A 22,511-nucleotide genomic window follows, 5' to 3' on the forward strand; every position below is an offset into this window, starting at 1 on the left:
ATTCGAACCTGCGATGAGATCATCCAGGGAGCCGGCCGAGGTGGCCGAGCGGTTCTAGGCGCTGCAGTCTGGAATCGCGCGACCGCTACGGTCGCGGGTTAGAATCCTGCCTCGGTCATGGATGTGTGTGATGTCCTTAGGTTAGTTAGGTTTAAGTAGTTCTAAGTTCTAGGGGACTGATGACCTTATAAGTTAAGTCCCATAGCGCTCAGAGCCATTTTTTCACTCAGGGATGTGGCAGCACTGCCTGCGAAAGACATTGCAAGTTAGTGAAAACACCAGGCTCGACTTACCGATAGTTAAATCGAAAAAAGTCTTTGTTTTGACCCCATTTTGTTTTTCTGCACTGTTCAAAAAAATGTTCAAATGTGTGAGAAATCTTATGGGACTTAACTACTAAGGTCATCAGTTCCTAAGCTTACACACTAATTAACCTAAATTATCCTAAGGACAATCACACACACACCCATGGCCGAGGGAGGACTCGAACCTCCACTGGGACCAGGCACACAGTCCATGACCGCAGCGCCTAAGACCGCTCGCCTAATCCCGTGCGGCTTTCTGCACTGCTGAGTTGTTAATGATATCGTGGTTCAAGTTATCTTTAGTAGTTGGTGAACAACGGCTAACAATTTCAGAAGAGTGTTAGAAATGGAAGTTACTGAACATATGATAAGAAGGCAGCCATGTTACAAAAACAAAGCGAGTGATCATTTAAAAATTGTTTGTGTGAAAAGTAGACAGACATACAAAGAGAAAGCATCTCCTCTTAGGTTATCCTTCTCTTTATACGCGCCATAACCACGGCACACATGCCAAGACTACACAAAAACTTTAATATTAGTGTACACTTGAGTTAAACGTTTTTGTACTGCCGCGGTAGCTTGATGATGAGGTCTATCCTCGAAACATGTTGCCAATTAAATAATTTTAGTAGTCAGCAAATTTTGTGACTAGTATTTCAAAAATCTTTTCATATTTTTAAAACAGTCACAGTCGATTACCAGCCAATATAGCCGTAAGTTGCTTCTGTGTCCTTTGACTCAGGGAAGGTATTCGATACGTTTCCTCATGGTCGTTAAGTGAATCAAATATGAGCTTACCGAGGTTCTGACCCAATTTGTGCTGTATTCCAGAATTTCTTGAGGTTTTTAACGTAACAAGATCGACAGATATAAAGATAATTTCGGGAGCTCCGTAAAGGAGTTTTGGATTTGGAATTTATATTGTTGTTTATAATATTGGAAACCCCTTGAGGTTTCTCGTAGACGATACAGTTGTCCGTAGGAAGGTTGAAACGCCAGAGGACTGTAGCCGGACGTAGGAAGACCTGTATGAGATCGATGGTTGGTGCAGGGAGTGGCGGTTGACCCTAAACGCAAGTAAATGTAACATAGTGCACGTAAGTACGCGTAGGTATCAACTATTGTTTGACTACTACATCTCAACAGGAAAGGGAAGGGGAAATTGGCTGGGGTAATAGCAGGAAATTTAAGGGGGGGAGGCACTGCCATGAATGGTAAAATACCAGTGGTTACAGGTGTTGGAGCAGCACCTTTTTTAGGATAGGTAAGACAGAAAGATGTCAAGTTCTACGAGAGGTCAGGATTGAAACAAATCTTCAGTTTAGGAAAGAAATTCAACAGCACAATTCTAGCACATTGGATCACCATTCACAGCTATCAATTATAAATTTTCATCAATCACCAGAAATTTTATCTCCACCAAGTTGTATCTCAGTCCTAGGTAATTGCATTGATGAACTAAAGTCACCCAACCCAATTGACATAATCTGCCTCTCTGAACACCATGTGACCACTGGTATAGGAACTAGGCCTAAGCACAATGAGAAACTCAGACAGGAGAGTACTGCAAATGTTAGAATAAGGAAAGGTTCTCATAAAAGTATAATTAAAAATAATGTAAGTATATTTCATCAAAATATTGGGAGTTTAAAGAATAAAGTAGATGAGCTTCTGGTTTGTTTGGAAGATTTAGAAGCTGAGAATGAAATAGATATACTATGCCCGTCTGAGCATCACATTGTTACTGATATGGATAAGGTAAATGTAAGTGGTTATAAGCTCTCTGCACATGTAATGAGAGAAAATATGGAGAAAGGAGGAGTTGCCATATATGTCAAAAGTTATCATTGTGCAAAAAGTATAGAAACAAAAAAGTTTTGTGTAGAGAAACATATAGAAGCATGTGCCTGTGAGCTTAAATTAAATAAAGGCACATTTATAATTGTAACTGTATATAGGTCCCCATCAGGAAATTTTCATCTATTTCTGAAAAATTTGGACTCCTTGTTATGCTATCTGTCAGACAGGGGGAAGCAAATTATTATTTGTGGGGACTTCAATGTAGATTCTCTGAAAGAGGGTAATAGGAAAAATGACCTTGAAGTATTACTCGGTTCTTTCAATTTGACACCCGTTATTGATTTTCCTACTCGGGTGGTAAAGGATAGCAGCTCACTGATAGATAACTTCTTTATAGACCAAGATAAGTTTAACCAGATAAATGCTCAGCCTGTTGAGAATGGTCTTTCTGATCATGGTGCACAGCTAGTTACAATATATGACATAGCTCCATTCAGTAATACTAAACAGTCCTCCAAAGTAGTACGTTCAGTCAACAATTTAACAATTGCAAATTTCAGGGAAAGCCTACAGCAGTTAGACTGGGATGAGGTGTACCGTGAACCTGATGCCAATTTAAAATATAATTTATTTCATGACATTTTTATAAATGCATTTGAAAACTGCTTCCCCAAGAAAATAGTTAAATATACTCGTAAGAAACCTTGTAACAAACCATGGCTTACTAAGGGTATAAAAATACACTCCTGGAAATGGAAAAAAGAACACATTGACACCGGTGTGTCAGACCCACCATACTTGCTCCGGACACTGCGAGAGGGCTGTACAAGCAATGATCACACGCACGGCACAGCGGACACACCAGGAACCGCGGTGTTGGCCGTCGAATGGCGCTAGCTGCGCAGCATTTGTGCACCGCCGCCGTCAGTGTCAGCCAGTTTGCCGTGGCATACGGAGCTCCATCGCAGTCTTTAACACTGGTAGCATGCCGCGACAGCGTGGACGTGAACCGTATGTGCAGTTGACGGACTTTGAGCGAGGGCGTATAGTGGGCATGCGGGAGGCTGGGTGGACGTACCGCCGAATTGCTCAACACGTGGGGCGTGTGGTCTCCACAGTACACCGATGTTGTCGCCAGTGGTCGGCGGAAGGTGCACGTGCCCGTCGACCTGGGACCGGACCGCAGCGACGCACGGATGCACGCCAAGACCGTAGGATCCTACGCAGTGCCGTAGGGGACCGCACCGCCACTTCCCAGCAAATTAGGTACACTGTTGCTCCTGGGGTATCGGCGAGGACCATTCGCAACCGTCTCCATGAGGCTGGGCTACGGTCCCGCACACCGTTAGGCCGTCTTCCGCTCACGCCCCAACATCGTGCAGCCCGCCTCCAGTGGTGTCGCGACAGGCGTGAATGGAGGGACGAATGGAGACGTGTCGTCTTCAGCGATGAGAGTCGCTTCTGCCTTGGTGCCAATGATGGTCGTATGCGTGTTTGGCGCCGTGCATGTGAGCGCCACAATCAGGACTGCATACGACCGAGGCACACAGGGCCAACACCCGGCATCATGGTGTGGGGAGCGATCTCCTACACTGGCCGTACACAACTGGTGATCGTCGAGGGGACACTGAATAGTGCACGGTACATCCAAACCGTCATCGAACCCATCGTTCTACCATTCCTAGACCGGCAAGGGAACTTGCTGTTCCAACAGGACAATGCACGTCCGCATGTATCCCGTGCCACCCAACGTGCTCTAGAAGGTGTAAGTCAACTACCCTGGCCAGCAAGATCTCCGGATCTGTCCCCCATTGAGCATGTTTGGGACTGGATGAAGCGTCGTCTCAGGCGGTCTGCACGTCCAGCACGAACGCTGGTCCAACTGAGGCGCCAGGTGGAAATGGCATGGCAAGCCATTCCACAGGACTACATCCAGCATCTCTACGATCGTCTCCATGGGAGAATAGCAGCCTGCATTGCTGCGAAAGGTGGATATACACTGTACTAGTGCCGACATTGTGCATGCTCTGTTGCCTGTGTCTATGTGCCTGTGGTTCTGTCAGTGTGATCATGTGATGTATCTGACCCCAGGAATGTGTCAATAAAGTTTCCCCTTCCTGGGACAATGAATTCACGGTGTTCTTATTTCAATTTCCAGGAGTGTATCTTGTAACCGGAAAAGGGAAATGTATCTGACAGCAAGAAAGAGTAGTGACCCAGAAACTATCAAAAATTATAAAAACTACTGTGTTATATTAAGAAAAGTTATTAAAAAATCCAGGAGTATGTGTATCATGTCTGAAATCAGCAACTCTGATAATAAAATTAAAACAATTTGGAATATTATTAAAAGAGAAACAGGTCAACCAAGAGCAGAGGAAGACAGTATTACCATCAAATTGAATGAAAACTTTACGAACAAAAAGTCAGAAGTTGAAAATATTTTTAATAATCATTTTCTAAATGTTGTGGATATAGCAGGATCCAGGTGTTCATTAGAAGATGCTAGGCTGTTAATGGAAGAGGCCATACCTATGCAATTTGATACAATTGAAATCTCACCCACTTCTCCCTCTGAAATTAGGAAAATAATAAACTTGCTTAAAAGCAAAAACTCACATGGAATTGATGGCATTTCCAGCAAAATACTAAAAGCTTGTTCTGAACAGATAAGTAAGATTCTCAGCCACCTGTGTAATAGCTCTCTGGAACAGGGCATTTTCCCTGATAGACTGAAATATGCTATTGTTATACCTTTGCATAAAAAGGGGGATAGATCTGATGTCAACAATTACCGTCCAATCTCCCTTCTAACAGCTTTATCCAAAATTTTTGAGAAAGTAATGTATTCAAGAGTAGCTTCACATATCTGTAAAAATGAAGTACTAACAAAATGTCAGTTTGGTTTCCAGAAAGGTTTTTCAACAGAAAATGCCATATATGCTTTCACCAGTCAAATTTTGAATGATCTGAATAACCGAACACCACCCATTGGGGTTTTTTGTGATCTCTCAAAGGCTTTTGATTGTGTAAATCATGAAATTCTGCTAGACAAGCTCAAGTATTGTGGCATGAGTGGGACAGTGCACAAATGGTTTAATTCGTACCTAACTGGAAGAGTGCAGAAAGTTGAAATAAGTAGTTCTCGTAACATGCAAAGATCAGCACATTCCTCAAACTGGGGAACTATCAAGAATGGGGTTCCACAAGGGTCAGTCTTGGGTCCTTTGTTGTTCTTATTATATATTAATGACTTGCCATTCTAAATTCATGAAGAGGCAAAATTAGTTCTCTTTGCTGATGATACAAGTATAGTAATCACACCTGAGAAACAAGAATTAACTGATGAAATTGTCAATACTGTCTTTCAGAAAATTACTAAGTGGTTCCTTGTAAACGGACTCTCACTGAATTTTGATAAGACACAGTACATACAGTTCCGTACAGTGAATGGTATGACGCCATTAATAAATATAGACCTTAATCAGAAGCTAAGAAGGTAGAATATTCCAAATTTTTAGGTATGTCCATTGATGAGAGATTAAATTGGAAGAAACACATTGATGATCTGCTGAAACGTTTGAGTTCAGCTACTTATGCAATAAGGGTCATTGCAAATTTTGGTGATAAACATCTTAGTAAATTAGCTTACTACGCCTATTTTCACTCATTGCTTTCATATGGCATCATATTTTGGGGTAATTCATCACTGAGGAATAAAGTATTTATTGCACAAAAGCGTGTAATCAGAATAATAGCTGGATTCCACCCAAGATCATCCTGCAGACATTTATTTAAGGATCTAGGGATATTCACAGTAGCTTCTCAGTATATATACTCTCTTATGAAATTTGTTATTAACAACCAAACCCAATTCAAAAGTAATAGCAGTGTGCATAACTACAATACTAGGAGAAAGGACGATCTTCACTATTCAAGATTAAATCTAACTTTGGCACAGAAAGGGGTGAATTATACTGGCACTAAAGTCTTTGGTCACTTACCAAATAGTATCAAAAGTCTGACAGATAACCAACAAGTATTTAAGAAGAAATTAAAAGAATTTCTGAATGACAACTCCTTCTACTCCATAGAGGAATTTTTAGATATAAATTAAGAAAAAAAAGAAAAAAAAACAAAAATATTGAAAAAAATTAAAAAAATAAAAATAAAAAATAAAGAAAAACAAAAAAAAACACAAAAAAATAAAGTTGTTATATTAACTTAAGTATGTTGTTAAATTAACCTAATTATGTCATGTATTGGAAAATTCGACTCGTTCCACATCATTACGAAATATCGTATTCATGATCCATGGAACTAGTATTAATCTAATCTAATCTAATCTAATCTACTATATGCGCAAGCTAAGCTGGCACTTGGCGCGGTGGCTGACGGGAGCAACCGCGAGTGGTAAATGGCAGTACAGTGGCTCCTATCAGCCACCACGCCGAGTGTTATCTAATTTGGGTAGGTAGTACACTATTGTCGATAATTCACTGATTACAGTAACTACCTTAAAAAACTAGGAATAAACATTTGGGATGGTAATACAGATAGTAGCAAAAGCAGATTTCAGGCTGACATTAATTGGAAGCATCTTAAGACAATATAATCCATCCACAAAAGAAGTGGGTAACTCCAGAAAGGACTCCCTAAAACTTGAATTTATATAATATATTTTCAAATTCCTCATTTTCGGGTATTCTGTGCTTGCTATACTCTCAATTTCGACCACCATCAGCTATTTTTGTGCCCAGATAACAAACCTCATATACTAATTGCACTTAATAATTTTTTCATAATGTGGGGCCACAGTCATAATATATTTAAGAAAAGTCAGTACCGCCATTAGACTGTTTTTTATTTGTAGTGTTACATTTGCACGATCATGATTTCGGCTTTACAGTGCCATTATCAAGTGTTTTAATGTTACACAGAGCCTAAGATGGCATACTGTCGTATTTAAAATACACTATTTACCAGATATATCGACCTGTAGACAATGTGTCTAATAGTGTATTTTAAATAAGACAGTATGCCATCTTAGGCACTGTGTAACATTAAAACACTTGATAATGGCACTGTAAAGCCGAAATCGTGATCGTGTAAACGTAACACAACAAATAAAAAAAACAGTCTAATGGCGGTACTGACTTTAAAGAAACTAATTGCACTGTTTCATATCTTAATCTAATTTCCTAAGCGTCACCTGATTTAATTTTTTGATGTTAATCTTATAACCCGTTTTCGAGGTTCCATTCAACAGCTCTACAAAGTCCTTCGCTGTCTCCGATAGACGTACAGTGTTATCGGCAGATCTCAAAGCTTTAATTTCTTTTTAAATGAACTTCAATTCCCTTTGGTTTGCTTTACTGTTTATTCAATGTAGAGATTGAATAACATCAGAGAGAAGCTATAATCCTGCCTCACAACATTATCAACTACTGGTTCCCTTTCATTTCCTTTGATTCCTGCAATCTACGCCCTGTACAAGCTCCATGTACTTTATCCCTGCTGTTTTCAGAATTTCAATGAGAGTATTACTATCAACATTGTCAAAAGCTTTTCTCTAAATCAACAGTTATTATGAACATAGTTTTGCCTTTCATAAATAAATATACTATACTCGCCTAATTATCTCCCATAATTGTTCACTTACATTTATTTAATTTCAATTTATCTGATATATCATGTCATGTGTTTTATATTTTGTACTGAACTCAGACAAATGTTCTGTTTGTAGCATTTTGTCATAGAAGTGTATCTGACGAAGCCAATAAATCAGTAAATATTATAAAAATGTATGTATGTATGTTCCACATCTACTGCTAAACCAATGGACCGATTTCAACCAAACTTGATACATATAACTTACTGTCTTGCAAGAACCGCTGTGCGGGTAAGAACCACTTACCTGTCATTGAAGTGGGGAGTGAAGAAGAAGTGAAGCTCACGACGTGCGAATAACCAGAATTTATTTATCCAGTACTTGAGAATGAGAGCACTTAGTGACTTGCAGCGAGCTTTACACGCAATTACAAACCTTTACGAAATGTTTCCTCGCTGACAACTCCCACAATATGATGAAAGGAAACAAGTTATCGCCTACCACATTCTCACATTCTCGTTGTTCGTGCGGTAAACCTGCCGCATCGGGCATACCGTTTTAATTTATTACTTCTTTACTACGAACTGTATTCGCGACACACTTTGGAGACAGTATGCACGTATACCACTGAATGTATCTGCAAGTTTGTATCATTCTATGACATAATTCAGGAGGTATGACATCATAAACACTGAGATGAGTTAAGAACTGCCGCACCATGCATGACGTTTGAATTTATCTCCACTCGCAAAACATTTCTCAGGCAGTATCCGCATATGACGCCGAAGGTATCTACAAAATTATGTGACTGTACGTTACATAGTTCAGGATATTCAATGTCATAAACATTGAGCTGCGTGGAAACGAAACTGCAGAGCAAAATTCGCTGGTGATACTGGCGAAATACCGGGTGGTTATAATTAAACTTTCCTATTTAACACGCTATAACACGGAAAATAGCTACTGTACGAGTACCCAACTTGGTAGCATAAATGACAAGGACATGGGGAAGAGAAATAATGCAGAAGCAATTCAAATGAAACTTTTAATGTGCTACTACGGTACATCATACCACTACATACCGGTACCATTACTGCTACAATAGGGGCTCAATATGGCGTCCATCAATGTCCAGAAGAGGCCGAAAGCGCAGGACGAAGCATGTCAGTAGGTATGCTGACTGCCTCTCTTGATATTCTGCATTCAGATCAGCACATGTGTGTAAATGTTCTCCTGGTAAACCCCGTTCTTCAGGTAGCCACACAGAAATCACAGGGAGTGCGATCAGCTGATCGTGCCGGCCAAGCATTTGGAAACGATCGGCTGATAATTCGATCGTTTCCAAATGTGTTTCGGAGAAGCAGGTGAACTTCACGAGCGATGTGCGGCGGGGCCCCATCTTGCATTAAAACTGTTGAGTTCAATGAGTCTCTCTCCTGTAGGGCGGGTATAACATGCTGGGGAAGCATGTCGCATTAACGCTCGCCAGTCACACTGCCTGTCTTTGGTCCTCGAGCGCCAACCTGTTCAAAAAAGAATGGGCCAATAATGAACGTAGCCACACGGTGACAAGTTCACCATACAGAGGAATTTCATCCACAGAGGCTGGAGGTGAAGGTACCCACACTCGGTAATTATGTGTGTTCACCTCAGCCGTCAGAGAAAAATGAGCTTCGTGTGTCCATAGGATGGCCCACGGCCAGCCCTCGTCAACTTCAATCCTTGCGAGAAAGTGGAGAGCGAAGTCAACACGTCGTTGTGCGTCTTGTGGTACAACCAGCTGTATGACGTGGATCTTGTACGGATACCATTTGACAATGGTTCGAAGCACCTTCAGTACAGTGGACTACGGAATGTTCAACTGTCGCAACACAGCACGCACACTGCCTGACGATCGGGAATTGCGCGCAGCGTTGTTTGCCGTAGCAACAGCGATTTCATCAACCACCTGTGGTGCAACCGGTCATCGGCCTCTTCCCGGAGCGACGCCCAGTTCTCCAGCTGTTTCGAACTTCTTCAACATGCTGCGCACAGCAGGTGGAGAAAGAGGACCCTTCTATAATCCTTTCAGCCGGCGATATTCTCGAAGTGCAACTGCAGCATTATTGTTGTTTTGATAACAGAGCTTCACCAATAATGCCCTGCTCCTTTTGTCCAAGCTCATGTTGACACGTCAACAAGTGCACTGCGTCTGGTCAGGCGTGTGAGACAATGAATCACGATTAGTGATTACGGCACGTGGTGGCCATTGTTGGAGCTGGATGGTGGCGCTGTGAAGCATGGAAATCATGGACCCCATTCTGTGGACATTAATGCTACCAAGTTTGGAACTCGTACAGTAACTAGTTTCCGTGCTATAACGTTTTAAATGGGGGAAGTTTAATTATAACCACCCAGTATATGACAAATATGTGTGAAGAATGATATATATTATTATAATTATTAGTGTTTTGCCCTTAAAGAGCGCAGTTGGATTAATTGGACTAAACCACATGGCCAGTTCCTTTTGCTGCCCAAACTTCTTTCATTCACTCACTGCGTTTCTGTTTCCGGCCCTCTGTCCATGTTTTTTATTGTGTCTGCTGGTATGTTGAATTGGTTCAGGTCGTTTTTTACCTATGCCACCAATCTGTTGTTTCTAGTGGTTACTCAGTCAAAGATCTGTTTGGTCAGTCTGTGTGATGGCATTCTGTATAGGTGTCCATAGAATTGTAGTCTGCGTTTTCTAATCTTTTCTGTGATTATCTCCGACTGTTTGTATAGTTCCTCTGTAGATTTCTTGATCCATATTCCATTTTTGTTAGTTGCGCCAAATATTTTCCTAAGTATATATATATATATATAAAGAGGACAACACAACACCCAGTGCCTGAGCGGAGAAAATCTCCGACCCAGCCGGGAATCGAACCTGGGCCCCTTGGCGTGACAGACCTCCGCACTGACTACTTTCTTTTTTTGTTGTTGTTGCTCTCAGTTTGTTCGATATTGTTCGTTGAATTTGTTCGAGGCGGACGTCCGATGACACCCATTTACGTTCTTCGTTGATCCATTAACTCAGTTTTTTGTTATAGAAGGAAGCTATCCCTCTGAACATGCTGAGCTACCGTGTCGGCACCACTCAGCTATCGGGGCGGACTATGTGGACAAAGCTGCGGATAAAAAATCCGTGGGTCGATTTTTTCAACAAAACTTGGCGCACATATTACTGACCATATCGAAAGGAATACTGTGATGGTGAGAAACAGCAGCCTCCTCTTGGGGTGGAACTGACAACGTGGACAAAAGACTGCAGGGAGGAATAGATGGACAGATAGAGAGGGGAGGAGAGGATGAAGAGGGTCGAGCTGGAGATGGACAGAGGGGGAAGGAGCAGATGGACAGGGAAGGAGAGGGAGGAGCAGATAGGCAGAATAGTGGGGAGGTACACATGGAAAGAGACAGTGTGGACAACGTGGATAAAAGACTGCAGGGAGGAATAGATGGACAGATAGAGAGCGGGAGGAGAAGATGAAGAGGGTCGAGCTGGATATGGACAGAGGGGGAAGGAGCAGATGGACAGGGGAGGAGAGGGAGGAGCAGATAGGCAGAGATAATGGGGAGGAACACATGGAAAGAGACAGCGTGGAGCAGCAGATGGGCGCAGAGAGAGGGACAGGAACAGATTAGCAGAAAATGGTCGGTGGAGGAGGTGGACAGAGAGGGGGTCAAGGGGAGAGAAGTGGAGAAGGTGGAGACGGACTAATAGAAGTGGGACGCCGGGTACTCTGCTAGAAAATAATAAAATAACGTCGTAAATGTATTCTGCGAAAAGAAGTTTCGCTGAAACGCACTTACTTCTACACGGCGAGTCTTATGCGTAGCCTGAATATCCGCGCTCTGACTGCTTTCTTTTCACGCAGTATTACGGAGCTTTGGGGACGTCCGCGTCGGAGCGGTGGGGCGCCTCGTGCAGAGCCGGGATGTGTTGGGGTTCACCTGCCGCGGCGCGCTGCAGCCGTGCGCCGCACTGAGTGTGTTTCCATGTAGCGCGACCGCAGACCTCTCGGGAACCGGCGGGAAGGCTGCAGATCCGCGGCGCCGTGTCTGTTTGCACGGCACACACCGAAAACTGCGACCCCGCTTCTCAATGCAAAGACAGCCACTGCGCTGCACACAGTCTCATTTCGACATCTGACTTCGTATGGCGCCTGTCCTATGACTGTCCGCTTGGCTTTTAATGTACATACAGATTATGCAAGACGGCTACTTTAGTGCAGCTTGCCTTGCCGTATCCCAATCGTAAGCGGGGGAAAAAAAAAAAAATCAGAAACACGTAATGCAGCTCCGACGGAGGGAGGAAGGGGGAAGAGTTCTCCATCTCGAACTTTCTGAGCAGACGACTGGTACCTTTATTAAGCGTTACACGATAGTATAAATAAGAGAATATAATTCAGAAAAATTGTTCGTAATAGAATATTTACTTCTAGCAAGAAGTGTGAAAAAGAGAACAGCTCTCATACTGTTATCATGGGGAGGTTATCACATTTTTAGAAACCTCCGTGCATATTTTTTTTCTCCACGTATTACCAATTATGTCGCTGTTGCTCTGCGGAACGAATGAAAGCGAATCTGAAACACTGATCTTTAGTTTCAACTCAGCTGTGTAAGTGCTAAAATCTACTAACCACTGGCACGTAGACGACAAGTTGCATTTCTGTTTTATAGGGTTATATTATGTTATGTTAACCGGGACCTAGAAACGATGGAGAGGCTCTGTCCCCGCCACAGCCGTAGTGGTCCACAACCCCACGGCGACTACCGCAGTCCACTTCACCCCTCCACCGCCCCACACCGAACCCAGGGTTATTGTGCGGTTCGGCCCGCGGTGGACACCCCCCCCCCCCCACACACCAGGGAACGCCTCACGCCAGACGAGTCTAACCCCTTTGTTTGCGTGGTAGAGTAATGGTGGTGTACGCGTACGTGGAGAACTTGTTTGCGCAGCAATCGCCGACATAGTGTAGCTGAGGCGGAATAAGGGGAGCCAGCCCGCATTCGCCGAGGCAGATGGAAAACCTCCAAACAACCATTCACAGACTGGCCAGCTCACCGGACCTCGACACAAATCCGCCAGGCGGATTCGTGCCGGGGACCGGCGCTCCTTCCTGCCCCGAAAGCAGTGCGTTAGGCCGCACGGCCAACCGGGCGGGCTTTTTTTAGGGTATGGCTCAAATGGCTCTGAGCACTATGGGACTCAACTGCTGAGGTCATTAGTCCCCTAGAACTTAGAACTAGCTAAACCTAACTAACCTAAGGACATCACAAACATCCATGCCCGAGGCAGGATTCGAACCTGCGACCGTAGCGGTCTTGCGGTTCCAGACTGCAGCCCCTTTAACCGCACGGCCACTTGGGCCGGCTTTTTTAGGGTAGTTTTGTCAGTCTTTATTCACAGTCATTAACAGACAGTCATGTTGATTTCTGGAGGATTCCTTCAAAGAAACTCTTACCCGACTGTTGTGAAATTTTAAATTTTCTCAGCGCATAGATTGCTCCATAAAATTTAGGGCGAACTACCAGGAGTCAGTAACTTGGTGTCACTTTCTATCGGCCCAGAGTCTTCTGGCCATCTCTATGTTGGCGACAGTACACTGAGCTCACCCCTTTAATATTATATGGTGCTATATGTTCCTTCAGGCGTGTCCAGAAGAACAGATATCACAACTTATAACAGTGAAGCACCAAACATCTAATAGTAAGGTAAATGCTGAAGGCAATGACGATGATGGACGGGGAGGGAGCGGGGAGGGGGGGGGGGCAACGGAAGTTATGTGAGATAGGTCGAGAATTTGGCCTGTTCGTGAAGCGTGCTTGGATAGCTGAAGCAGATACGGCGACCCCTCGAGTAAAGCGGAAATTTCAGGTTCGAGTCCCGCTCCGGTACAAATTTTCGCTTGTCGCCACTGAAATATTTCAAAGCCCTTATGCGGCTGGCGTCGGTATTTTTCTATGATCCTCTATTTAAAAATCCGTCGGCGCATATGTGGAGTACCCACTTTGCTTGAAGGAAGGAAGGAAGTTCTGTCGACAACGAGGTCATTAGAGACGGGCGTTGCATGAGCACGTGCAAGTCTGCAATCTGCTGGTGGCGCCCTCCATAGCGAAAACTCTCCTCATCGATGTCAGATCGGTCGTTTTCTCGCAGTAAAAACGCAGAACTGCATCGGTTACGAACAGCACGAAGTTTTTCTGTGACAGGATCTCGTAGAGAATACAACTGGAAACCACCGTCCCGACTGAAAAGAGCCTCTGACGGGCGTGTTTTATTGGTTAATTATTGATCGAGTTACATCTCAGGAGGGGAGACAGGAAGATAACCATAGAAACGTAATCATTATACTGGTGCTATCATCATCAGCTATTCGGTACATACAAAGTGATTTTCAAGAATTAAAAGGCTACTTCCCATGTTTCCTTATATCACCTATCCACCTTCCTTCAGGGCCTTCAGGACGTCGTTTCGGCATCATCTGGAAACCAACAAGGCTTGGTCCATCTATCATACAATCAATCGCCTGGCTGCATTTAATTTTCATTATAGTCATAATTACTTCTGCCACTCATCTACATCTACATCAACATCATACTTCGCAATTAACCTAATGGTGTGTGGCAGAGGGTACACCCGACTTAGATTCATCGAAAGAATCTTAAGGAAATCTAATTCATCCAGTAGTGCGTGGGAAGAATGATTGTCGGTAAGCCTCTGTATTGGCTCTAATTCTCGAATTTTCTCCTCGTGGTCAATACGCGAGGGGCAAGTAATATGTTGTCTGACTCCTCCTTCAATAATAAATCTCTCCGTGGTGCACAACGCCTCTCTTGTAACGTCTGCCAGTGGAGTTTGTTTAGCATCTCCGTAAGGCTCTCTTGCCATCTGAACAATCCCGTGACGAAACACGCCGCTCTTCGTTGGATCTTCTATATCTCCTCTTTCAGTCCTACCTGATAGGGATCCCAGATAGATGAAAAATACTCAATCGGGCGAACAAGCGCCTTATAAGCCACTTCTTTCGTGGATGGGTTAGATTTCCTTAAGATTTTTCCGATGAATCTGAGTCGGGTGTCTGCTTTACCCACTTTACCCACTATCTGTTTTGTGTGGCCATTCCACTTAAGATTTCTCTGGATAGTTACGCCTAGATATTTTACGGCAAACGCTGTTTCCAGCTGTTTGTTATCAACAGTGCAGCTGTACAGCAGTGGATTTCTTTTCCTATGTATTCATCATTCTCTGCAGGTCGTTCTGCAAATTTTTATTATCTTCTGGCGTTGATACTTTGGTATAAACATCTGCGTCATCTGCGAATAGCCTTAAAGAGCATCCGAAGCTTTCTACTAAATCATTTATACATATTGTAAACAGCAACGGTCCTATCACACTTCCCTGTGGTACTACGGATATTACCTTTACATCTGTCGATTTAGTCCCGTTAAGAGCGACGTGTTGAGTTCTATCTGTGAGAAAGTTTTGAATCCAATTGCAGGTATGCTCCGATACTCCGTAAGCTCGTATTTTTTTCATTAAACGGCAATGCGGGACGGTGTCAAATGCCTTACTGAAATCAAGGAACACGGCATCAACCTGAGAGCCGTTGTCCACTGCACTGTGGATCTCATGGAAGAACAGAGCGGGCTGAGTTTCGAAGGATCTTTGTGGAATACATGTTGATTTTTATAGAGGAGTTGTTCATTTTCCAAGAACGTTATAATTCTTGAACATAAAACATGTTCCATGATTCTACAACAGATTGACGTCAACGGTATAGGTCTATAATCGTGTGGATCTGCCTGACGGCCTTTCTTAAAAACGTGAATGACCTGCCCTTTTTTCCAGTCGTTAGGTACTTTTCTTTGCTCAAGCGATCTACGATAAATCACTGCTATAAGGGGAGCAAGTACTTTCGCATAACCTTTATAGAATCTTATAGGTATCTCATCTGGTCTTGAAGCCTTTCCACTACTAAGCGACTGTAGATGCTTTTCAATTCCGCCATCGGTTATCTCAATATCTGCCATTTCGACGTACGCACGACGATTGAAAGGAGGGACAGTGTTACAATCTTCCGCGGTGAAACAACTTCGGAAGACCTATTTCAGTATTTCGGCCTTTTCTCTGTTATCTTCCGTTTCGGTACCGATGTGGTCGCTGAGAGAATGAATAGATGATTTGGACCGACTTACTGATTTTACATACGACCAGAATCTCTTAGGGTTTTTACTCAGGTCGGTTGACAACGTCTTACTTTCAAAATCATTGAATGCTTCCCTCATTGCTATCCTTACGCTTATTTTCGCTTCGTTCAGCTTTTGTTTGTCAGATAGGTTTTTACTTCTCTTCAGTCTGAGATGAAGTGCTCTTTATTTACGTAACCCTTTTCTAACACGGCTATTAAACCATCCCTTGAAACTTTACTCGGAACATATTGTCTGGGGCATATTTAACAATGCCTTTGAATTTTTTCCACTTGTTCTCCACATCTTCGTCCTCATCACCGAATATTTGATGCTGACTGCTGAGATATTCTGAAATTTGTATAATGTCATCCTTGCTGAGCAAATATATGTTCCTACCTTGCTTAACATTCCTTGTAGGACCGGTCGTCATAGATGCTGTCACAGCCTTATGATCGCTGATACCTTCCTTTACGTTAACTAGTTCGATAAGTTCAGGTCTGTTTGTTGCAAGGAGGTCTAAGATGTTACCTTCACTAGTTGGTTCTGTAACTATCTGCTCAAGGTAATTTTCGGACAAGACATCCAGTACAATGTTACACGATTTCCTGTCTCTGGCACCAGTTTCGAGGGCATTGTGTTGTTGTTGTGGTCTTCAGTCCTGAGACTGGTTTGATGCAGCTCTCCATGCTACTCTATCCTGTGCAAGCTGCTTCATCTCCCAGTACGTACTGCAGGCCACATCCTTCTGAATCTGCTTAGTGTATTCATCTCTTGGTCTCCCTCTACGATTTTTACCCTCCATGCTGCCCTCCAATACTAAATTGGTGATCCCTTGATGCCTTAGAACATGACCTACCAACCGATCCCTTCTTCTAGTCAAATTGTGCCACAAACTCCTCTTCTCCCCAATTCTATTCAATACCTCCTCATTAGTTATGTGATCTACCAATCTATCTTCAGCATTCTTCTGTAGCATCTCATTTCGAAAGCTTCTATTCTCTTCTTGTGCAAACTATCGTCCACGTTTCACTTCCATACGTGGCTACACTCCATACAAATACTTTCAGAAACGGCTTCCTGACACTTAAATCTATATTCGATGTTAACAAATTCCTCTTCTTCAGAAACGCTTTCCTTGCCATTGCCAGTCTACATTTTATACCCTCTCTACTTCGACCATCATCAGTTATTTTGCTCCCCAAACTCTTTTACTACTTTAAGTGTCTCATTTCCTAATCTAATTCCCTCAGCATCACCCGAGTTAATTCGGCTACATTCCATTATCCTCGTTTTGCTTTTGTTGATGGTCGTCTTATATCCTCCTTTCAAGACACTGTCCGTTCCGTTCAACTGCTCTTCCAAGTCCTTTGCTGTCTCTGACAGAATTGCAATGTCATCGGCGAACGTCAAAGTTTTTATTTCTTCTCCATGGATTTTAATTGCTACTCCAAATTTTTCTTTTGTTTCCTTTACTGCTTGCTCAATATACAAATTGAATAACATTTGGGATAGGATACAACCCTGTCTCACTCCCTTCCCAACCACTGCTTCCCTTTCATGCCCCTCGACTCTTATAACTGCCGTCTGCTTTCTGTACAAATTGTAAATAGCCAGCCACCTTCATAATTTGAATGGCATAACACTCCAAATCTATACCTGACAAGTTGAAGTTACCCCCTATTACTACGGCATGATCAGGAAAATTACTAATAATATCCTGAAAGTTCTGTCTGAAGCGGTCTACAACTACAGACCCTGACCTAGGCTGTCTATAGCATCCGTTCAGCGTTTTTGGCTGTTATTTGATAATTTCACCCACATTAATTCACATTCGGAACCCGTAATAACCTCGCTAGATTTTATTGAATTTTTTTCTGCAATAAACACGCTGTCACCACGGCGACTAAGCTATCCTTACCATAAACATTCCAGTCTGAACTTAGACTTTCATTGTAATGGACGTCTGGTTTCAACTAGCTTTCTGTTCCCAATACTTACCTTCAGGAAGCGATACTAATTCTGGGACCTTTCCTTGGATGCTCTTACAGTTTACTAAAATCATATTAATCTTCTCTGTCTCTGATCTGCGAGGACCAAGATTCTCTGAGATCGCTGTGGCTGACTTAACAGGCAAATCGTCGTTGCTCCCAAAGGAAGGGTCCTCTAACCTAAAAAAAAGCCCCATGTGCACGCCACACGAACTCCCCTATCCAAGTAGCCGCTTCCTGCGTGTAGTGCACGCCTGACCTATTAAGGGGAACCCTACAATTCTGCACCCGATAGCGGAGGTCGAGAAATTCGCATCAGATACCGTCGCAGAGTCGTCTGAGCGTCTGGTTTAGACCTTCCACTCTGCTCCAAACCAGAGGACCGCGATCAACCCTGGGTACGATGCTACTGATGTGTTGGTAAATGTGCCAACACCTTGTAGATAAAGGAGGCCGAAATGCACGCTATCTAACGCAGACGGGCGTGAATTCTGGAACAGGATAAGTAGTGAATTCTAATAAGAAAAGTATGCAGCTCCTCGAATACTTATCTTTTATTCTTTGATGTGAATACAGCATTCTTGATGAGACATTTTATACGATAGCTATCAAACTATGTAAGGCTAATGGCGCCTTGCTAGGTCGTAGCTATGGACTTAGCTGAAGGCTATTCTAACTGTCTCTCGGCAAATGAGAGAAAGGCTTCGTCAGTGTAGTCGCTAGCAAAGTCGTCGTACAACTGGGCGTGTGCTATATCGTATCTCGAGACCTGCCTTGTGGTGGCGCTCGGTCTGCGATCACACAGTGACGACACGCGGGTCCGACATGTACTAAATGGACCGCGGCCGATTTAAGCTACCACCTAGCAAGTGTGGTGTCTGGCGGTGACACCACATTCCTCCCCCGCAAATCGGCGAACGGTCGTTTTATAAGGCTTCCACCCGCCGTGGGGAGGACCCCATGTTGACGTATGCGATGAGGTGGGGAGCCCAACAACAGGCGAGGCTGTGCCACCCGCACCCAGCCATTCGGTCCGAGGGGAGCTAGGAAACGCCTGAAAACCTAGTCCAGGGTGCACGTCAACATGCGGCGTATGCGCCCGTAAAGAGACAGGAGGGGCCGAAGGGTCGACCTCCATTGCGTCGGGGTACCCGACGCGCGAAGACGCCATGTGGTCCGGAGCGGGCAAGAGTTCCATGGCGGAGGACAGCTGGTCACGGGAAGCGATCGGCGGCGCATGACCCAGGGAGGCGCCTGGCGGCTGCAGCGAAGCGTCGAATGCGGGCGGCGCCGGCGGGAGAACAGGCGGCGGCGGCGGCGGCGGCTGCGGCGGCGCGTCGCCATGGGGCAAAATGGAAGGCATCGTCGGTAACACCTGGGGATGAGGCAAGCCAGTAGATGGGTCCCCAGGGCGCTGACCGGACGGCACCGTCGCTGAAAGCAGACGGGGAGCGGCAGAACTCGTGCGACGACAGAGGCGCAGCTGAGTGAGATGCCGACGCACCTCACCAGAGGCCCCCAAAACCAAATACATCGCGCGGCCGAGGCAGCGAAGAATGCGCCCTGCGAGCCAACGCCGTGAACCTCGATAGTTGCGATAAAATACAAAGTCGCCTGGAGCAAAAGCAGAAGTCTGCCGCTGCACAGGAACCTGATGCGGCGGATGCAGCAAAGACATCAAGGTTCGATGAGGACGACCGTGGAGCAACTCAGCCGGCGAGCGACCATCTCGGGGCTGAGAGCGATACGATGACAAAAAGAGCAACAACGCGTCCTCCCAAGAATGCGACTCTTTCAACTTTAACATCTGTGACTTGAAAGTCCGGACCAATCGTTCAGCGGCACCGTTTGACTGAGGCGAAAACGGCGCGGATGTCAGATGTTGAATCCCATTGGCCTGGCAGAATGACTGAAATTCTGCGGACATGAATTGTGGGCCATTGTCGGAAACAATAGTCTGCAGAAGACCTTCAATGCAAAAGATAGCAGACAACGCTTGGATGGTGGCGGAGGACGTCGTGGAAGACATCCGGACAACAAAAGGAAAATTACTGAAGGCATCTACCAGAACCAACCATCGAGTATTCCAGAATGGACCAGAAAAATCGATGTGCAAGCGTTGCCAAGGGGAAGTGGCTTTTGGTCATGCAAAGACTTTCCGCGGTGGTGCGGATTGTTGTTCGGCACACGCCATGCAAGAAGAACACATATTCGTAATCGCAGCATCGATTCCGAACCAAGTACAGTGCTGACGAGCAAGTTGTTTCGTTCGCACTATACCCCAATGTCCTTGGTGAAGAAGCCGTAAGACAGAGGACCGTAACGACCGTGGGACCATGACTCTGGACTGATCATTATCAGAACGCAACAACAAAACACCACGTCGTACAAAAAGTCTCTCCTTATGAGCAAAAAATCGGCGAACCAACGGATCCTCGATCCGAGACTTTGACAAAGGCCATTGCGTAGCAACAAAACGCAAAACGGTAGCAAGGACAGGGTCAGCAGCTGTGGCTGTAGCTACACGACGAAAATCAATCGGAAACGAGTCGACCACTTCATCGGTTTCCGAATCAATGAACATGCAAGCAAGTTTGGAAGAATCGAATGCTTTATCCTCAGCAACAGGCAAATGGGACAATGCATCGGCGTTTCTGTGCTTAGCAGTGGACCGATACAAGATATTGTAGCGGTACTGCGAGAGGAAAATAGACCAGCGAATGAATTTCTGCGCTGTACGCGGAGGTACAGACTTGTTCGGATGAAAAAGCGATGTCAAAGGTTTGTGGTCTGTGATGATGGTAAAGTGACGACCATACAAGAAATCATGAAACTTAGTAACACCAAATACGAGAGCCAAAGCTTCTTTCTCTATCTGGGAATTATTCCTTTGCGCAGACGAGAGCAATTTTGACGCAAAGGCAATAGGGCGATCATGCAAGCCAACTTTGTGCGCAAGCACAGCACTGATCCCGAAATCCGATGCATCTACCATCAACTACCATCAACAAAAGGGGTTTCTGGGGATCGAATGGCGTAAGGCAAGTATTAGAAAGCAACGCCGATTTCAACTGGCGAACAGCGCGTTCGCATTCCGTCGTCCAGAGAAACGGAACACCGGTACGGCGTAAGCGATAAAGCGGAGCTGAAATGGAAGAGGCATTGCGCACAGTCACTCACACCTTGTGATTTTAAATCATTTAATGTTCTTGCGACCTCATCACGCAAGGCGTGGGGAACATTGCGCGCTCGGAAAAATTTCGGTTGCGCGTTTACTTTCAGTTCCAAATGTGCTTCATAGTTTTTAGCGCACCCTAAGCCCGGTGCAAAAACGTTTGCAAATTCTTCACATAGACGAGAAACACCGTCTGAAGGCACAGTCTGGTTCACTGATAGGACCTGATTTACTACAGACATGTTAAACAATTGAAATAAATCGAAACCAGACAAGTTCACTGCAGTAGAAGAACGAAGAACGTAAAATGACACAAGTTTTGTTTGTCCATTGTATGTTGCAAGGAGAGTGCACTGTCCTAACACAGGGATAAGCTGTCCTGAATAACTTTTTAACTGAACATCTGCGGCACGCAACGGAGGTTTGCCCAGTTGTTTGTACGTGTCGTGATTGAGCAATGAAACTGCAGCTCCGGTATCGAGCTGGAATGGGATCACTTTGCCATTAAAGTCCAAATCTACAAAAAGTTTATTGTCCTGCTGACGACAAGAGCGACTGTTTTGTACAACTTGAACACACTCTGGTATAGAATCACTTGCGACGTGATGGGATTGCCGTCGACGTCGACGCACACTTTTCGTGGGACGAACACAGTCACTGTTAGAGAAAGTGGCACTGGACGAAGTGGAATTAACTACATGAATGTCCATGGGCGAAGGTTCACGAGCCTGAGTAGCCTCGGTTCGATTCCGGCGCGAAGCAAAAGGCCTGGAATGGTTGTGATTGTCTGATCTGAGCTTTTTCTGGCAAACACTTTGAACATGTCCTTTCTTATTACAGAAAAAGCAAATAGCTTGGCGTGACAGGCAATTCTCACGCGAATGTCTAGTAGCACACTGCGGGCATGATTTCACTGCATTTGTATGCTGTCGCGGCACACCTGATTTAGAGCATGGTGGCAGCTGTGCTGACGTGCGCGAGGGCAGTTGACCGGGCCGCGCAGCGTGCCCGGCGGGCCGGTTAATGTTACACACGGCTGGCGAAGTTGGAAATGAATCCTGAGCAAAGTCAAGCGTGTCTTGTCTATCCAATATGTCTATCACTTGTTGAAGGGAGGGATTAACTAGTTTCAAAATTTGCTCCCGTAGACGAACATCAGAAACGTTCTGTGCAATTGCATCATGCACCATAGTATCTGAATAAGGAAGGCCACAGTCACATTCAAACGCACAATCCCTAGTAAGGCCTTGCAATGTTGCAACCCACTGCCTATTAGTTTGACCGGCCATACGTTTTGTACGAAAGAAAGTATACCTTTTTGCAACTACATAAACTGTTTCTTTGAAATAGGCGTCCAATGCCGACAAAATTTCTTCGTAGGACAGAGTTGCTACGTCGCGTCGGGGAAACAATTT

This window comes from Schistocerca serialis, chromosome 2, assembly GCF_023864345.2.
Source record: "Schistocerca serialis cubense isolate TAMUIC-IGC-003099 chromosome 2, iqSchSeri2.2, whole genome shotgun sequence".
Lineage (NCBI taxonomy): Eukaryota > Metazoa > Arthropoda > Insecta > Orthoptera > Acrididae > Schistocerca > Schistocerca serialis.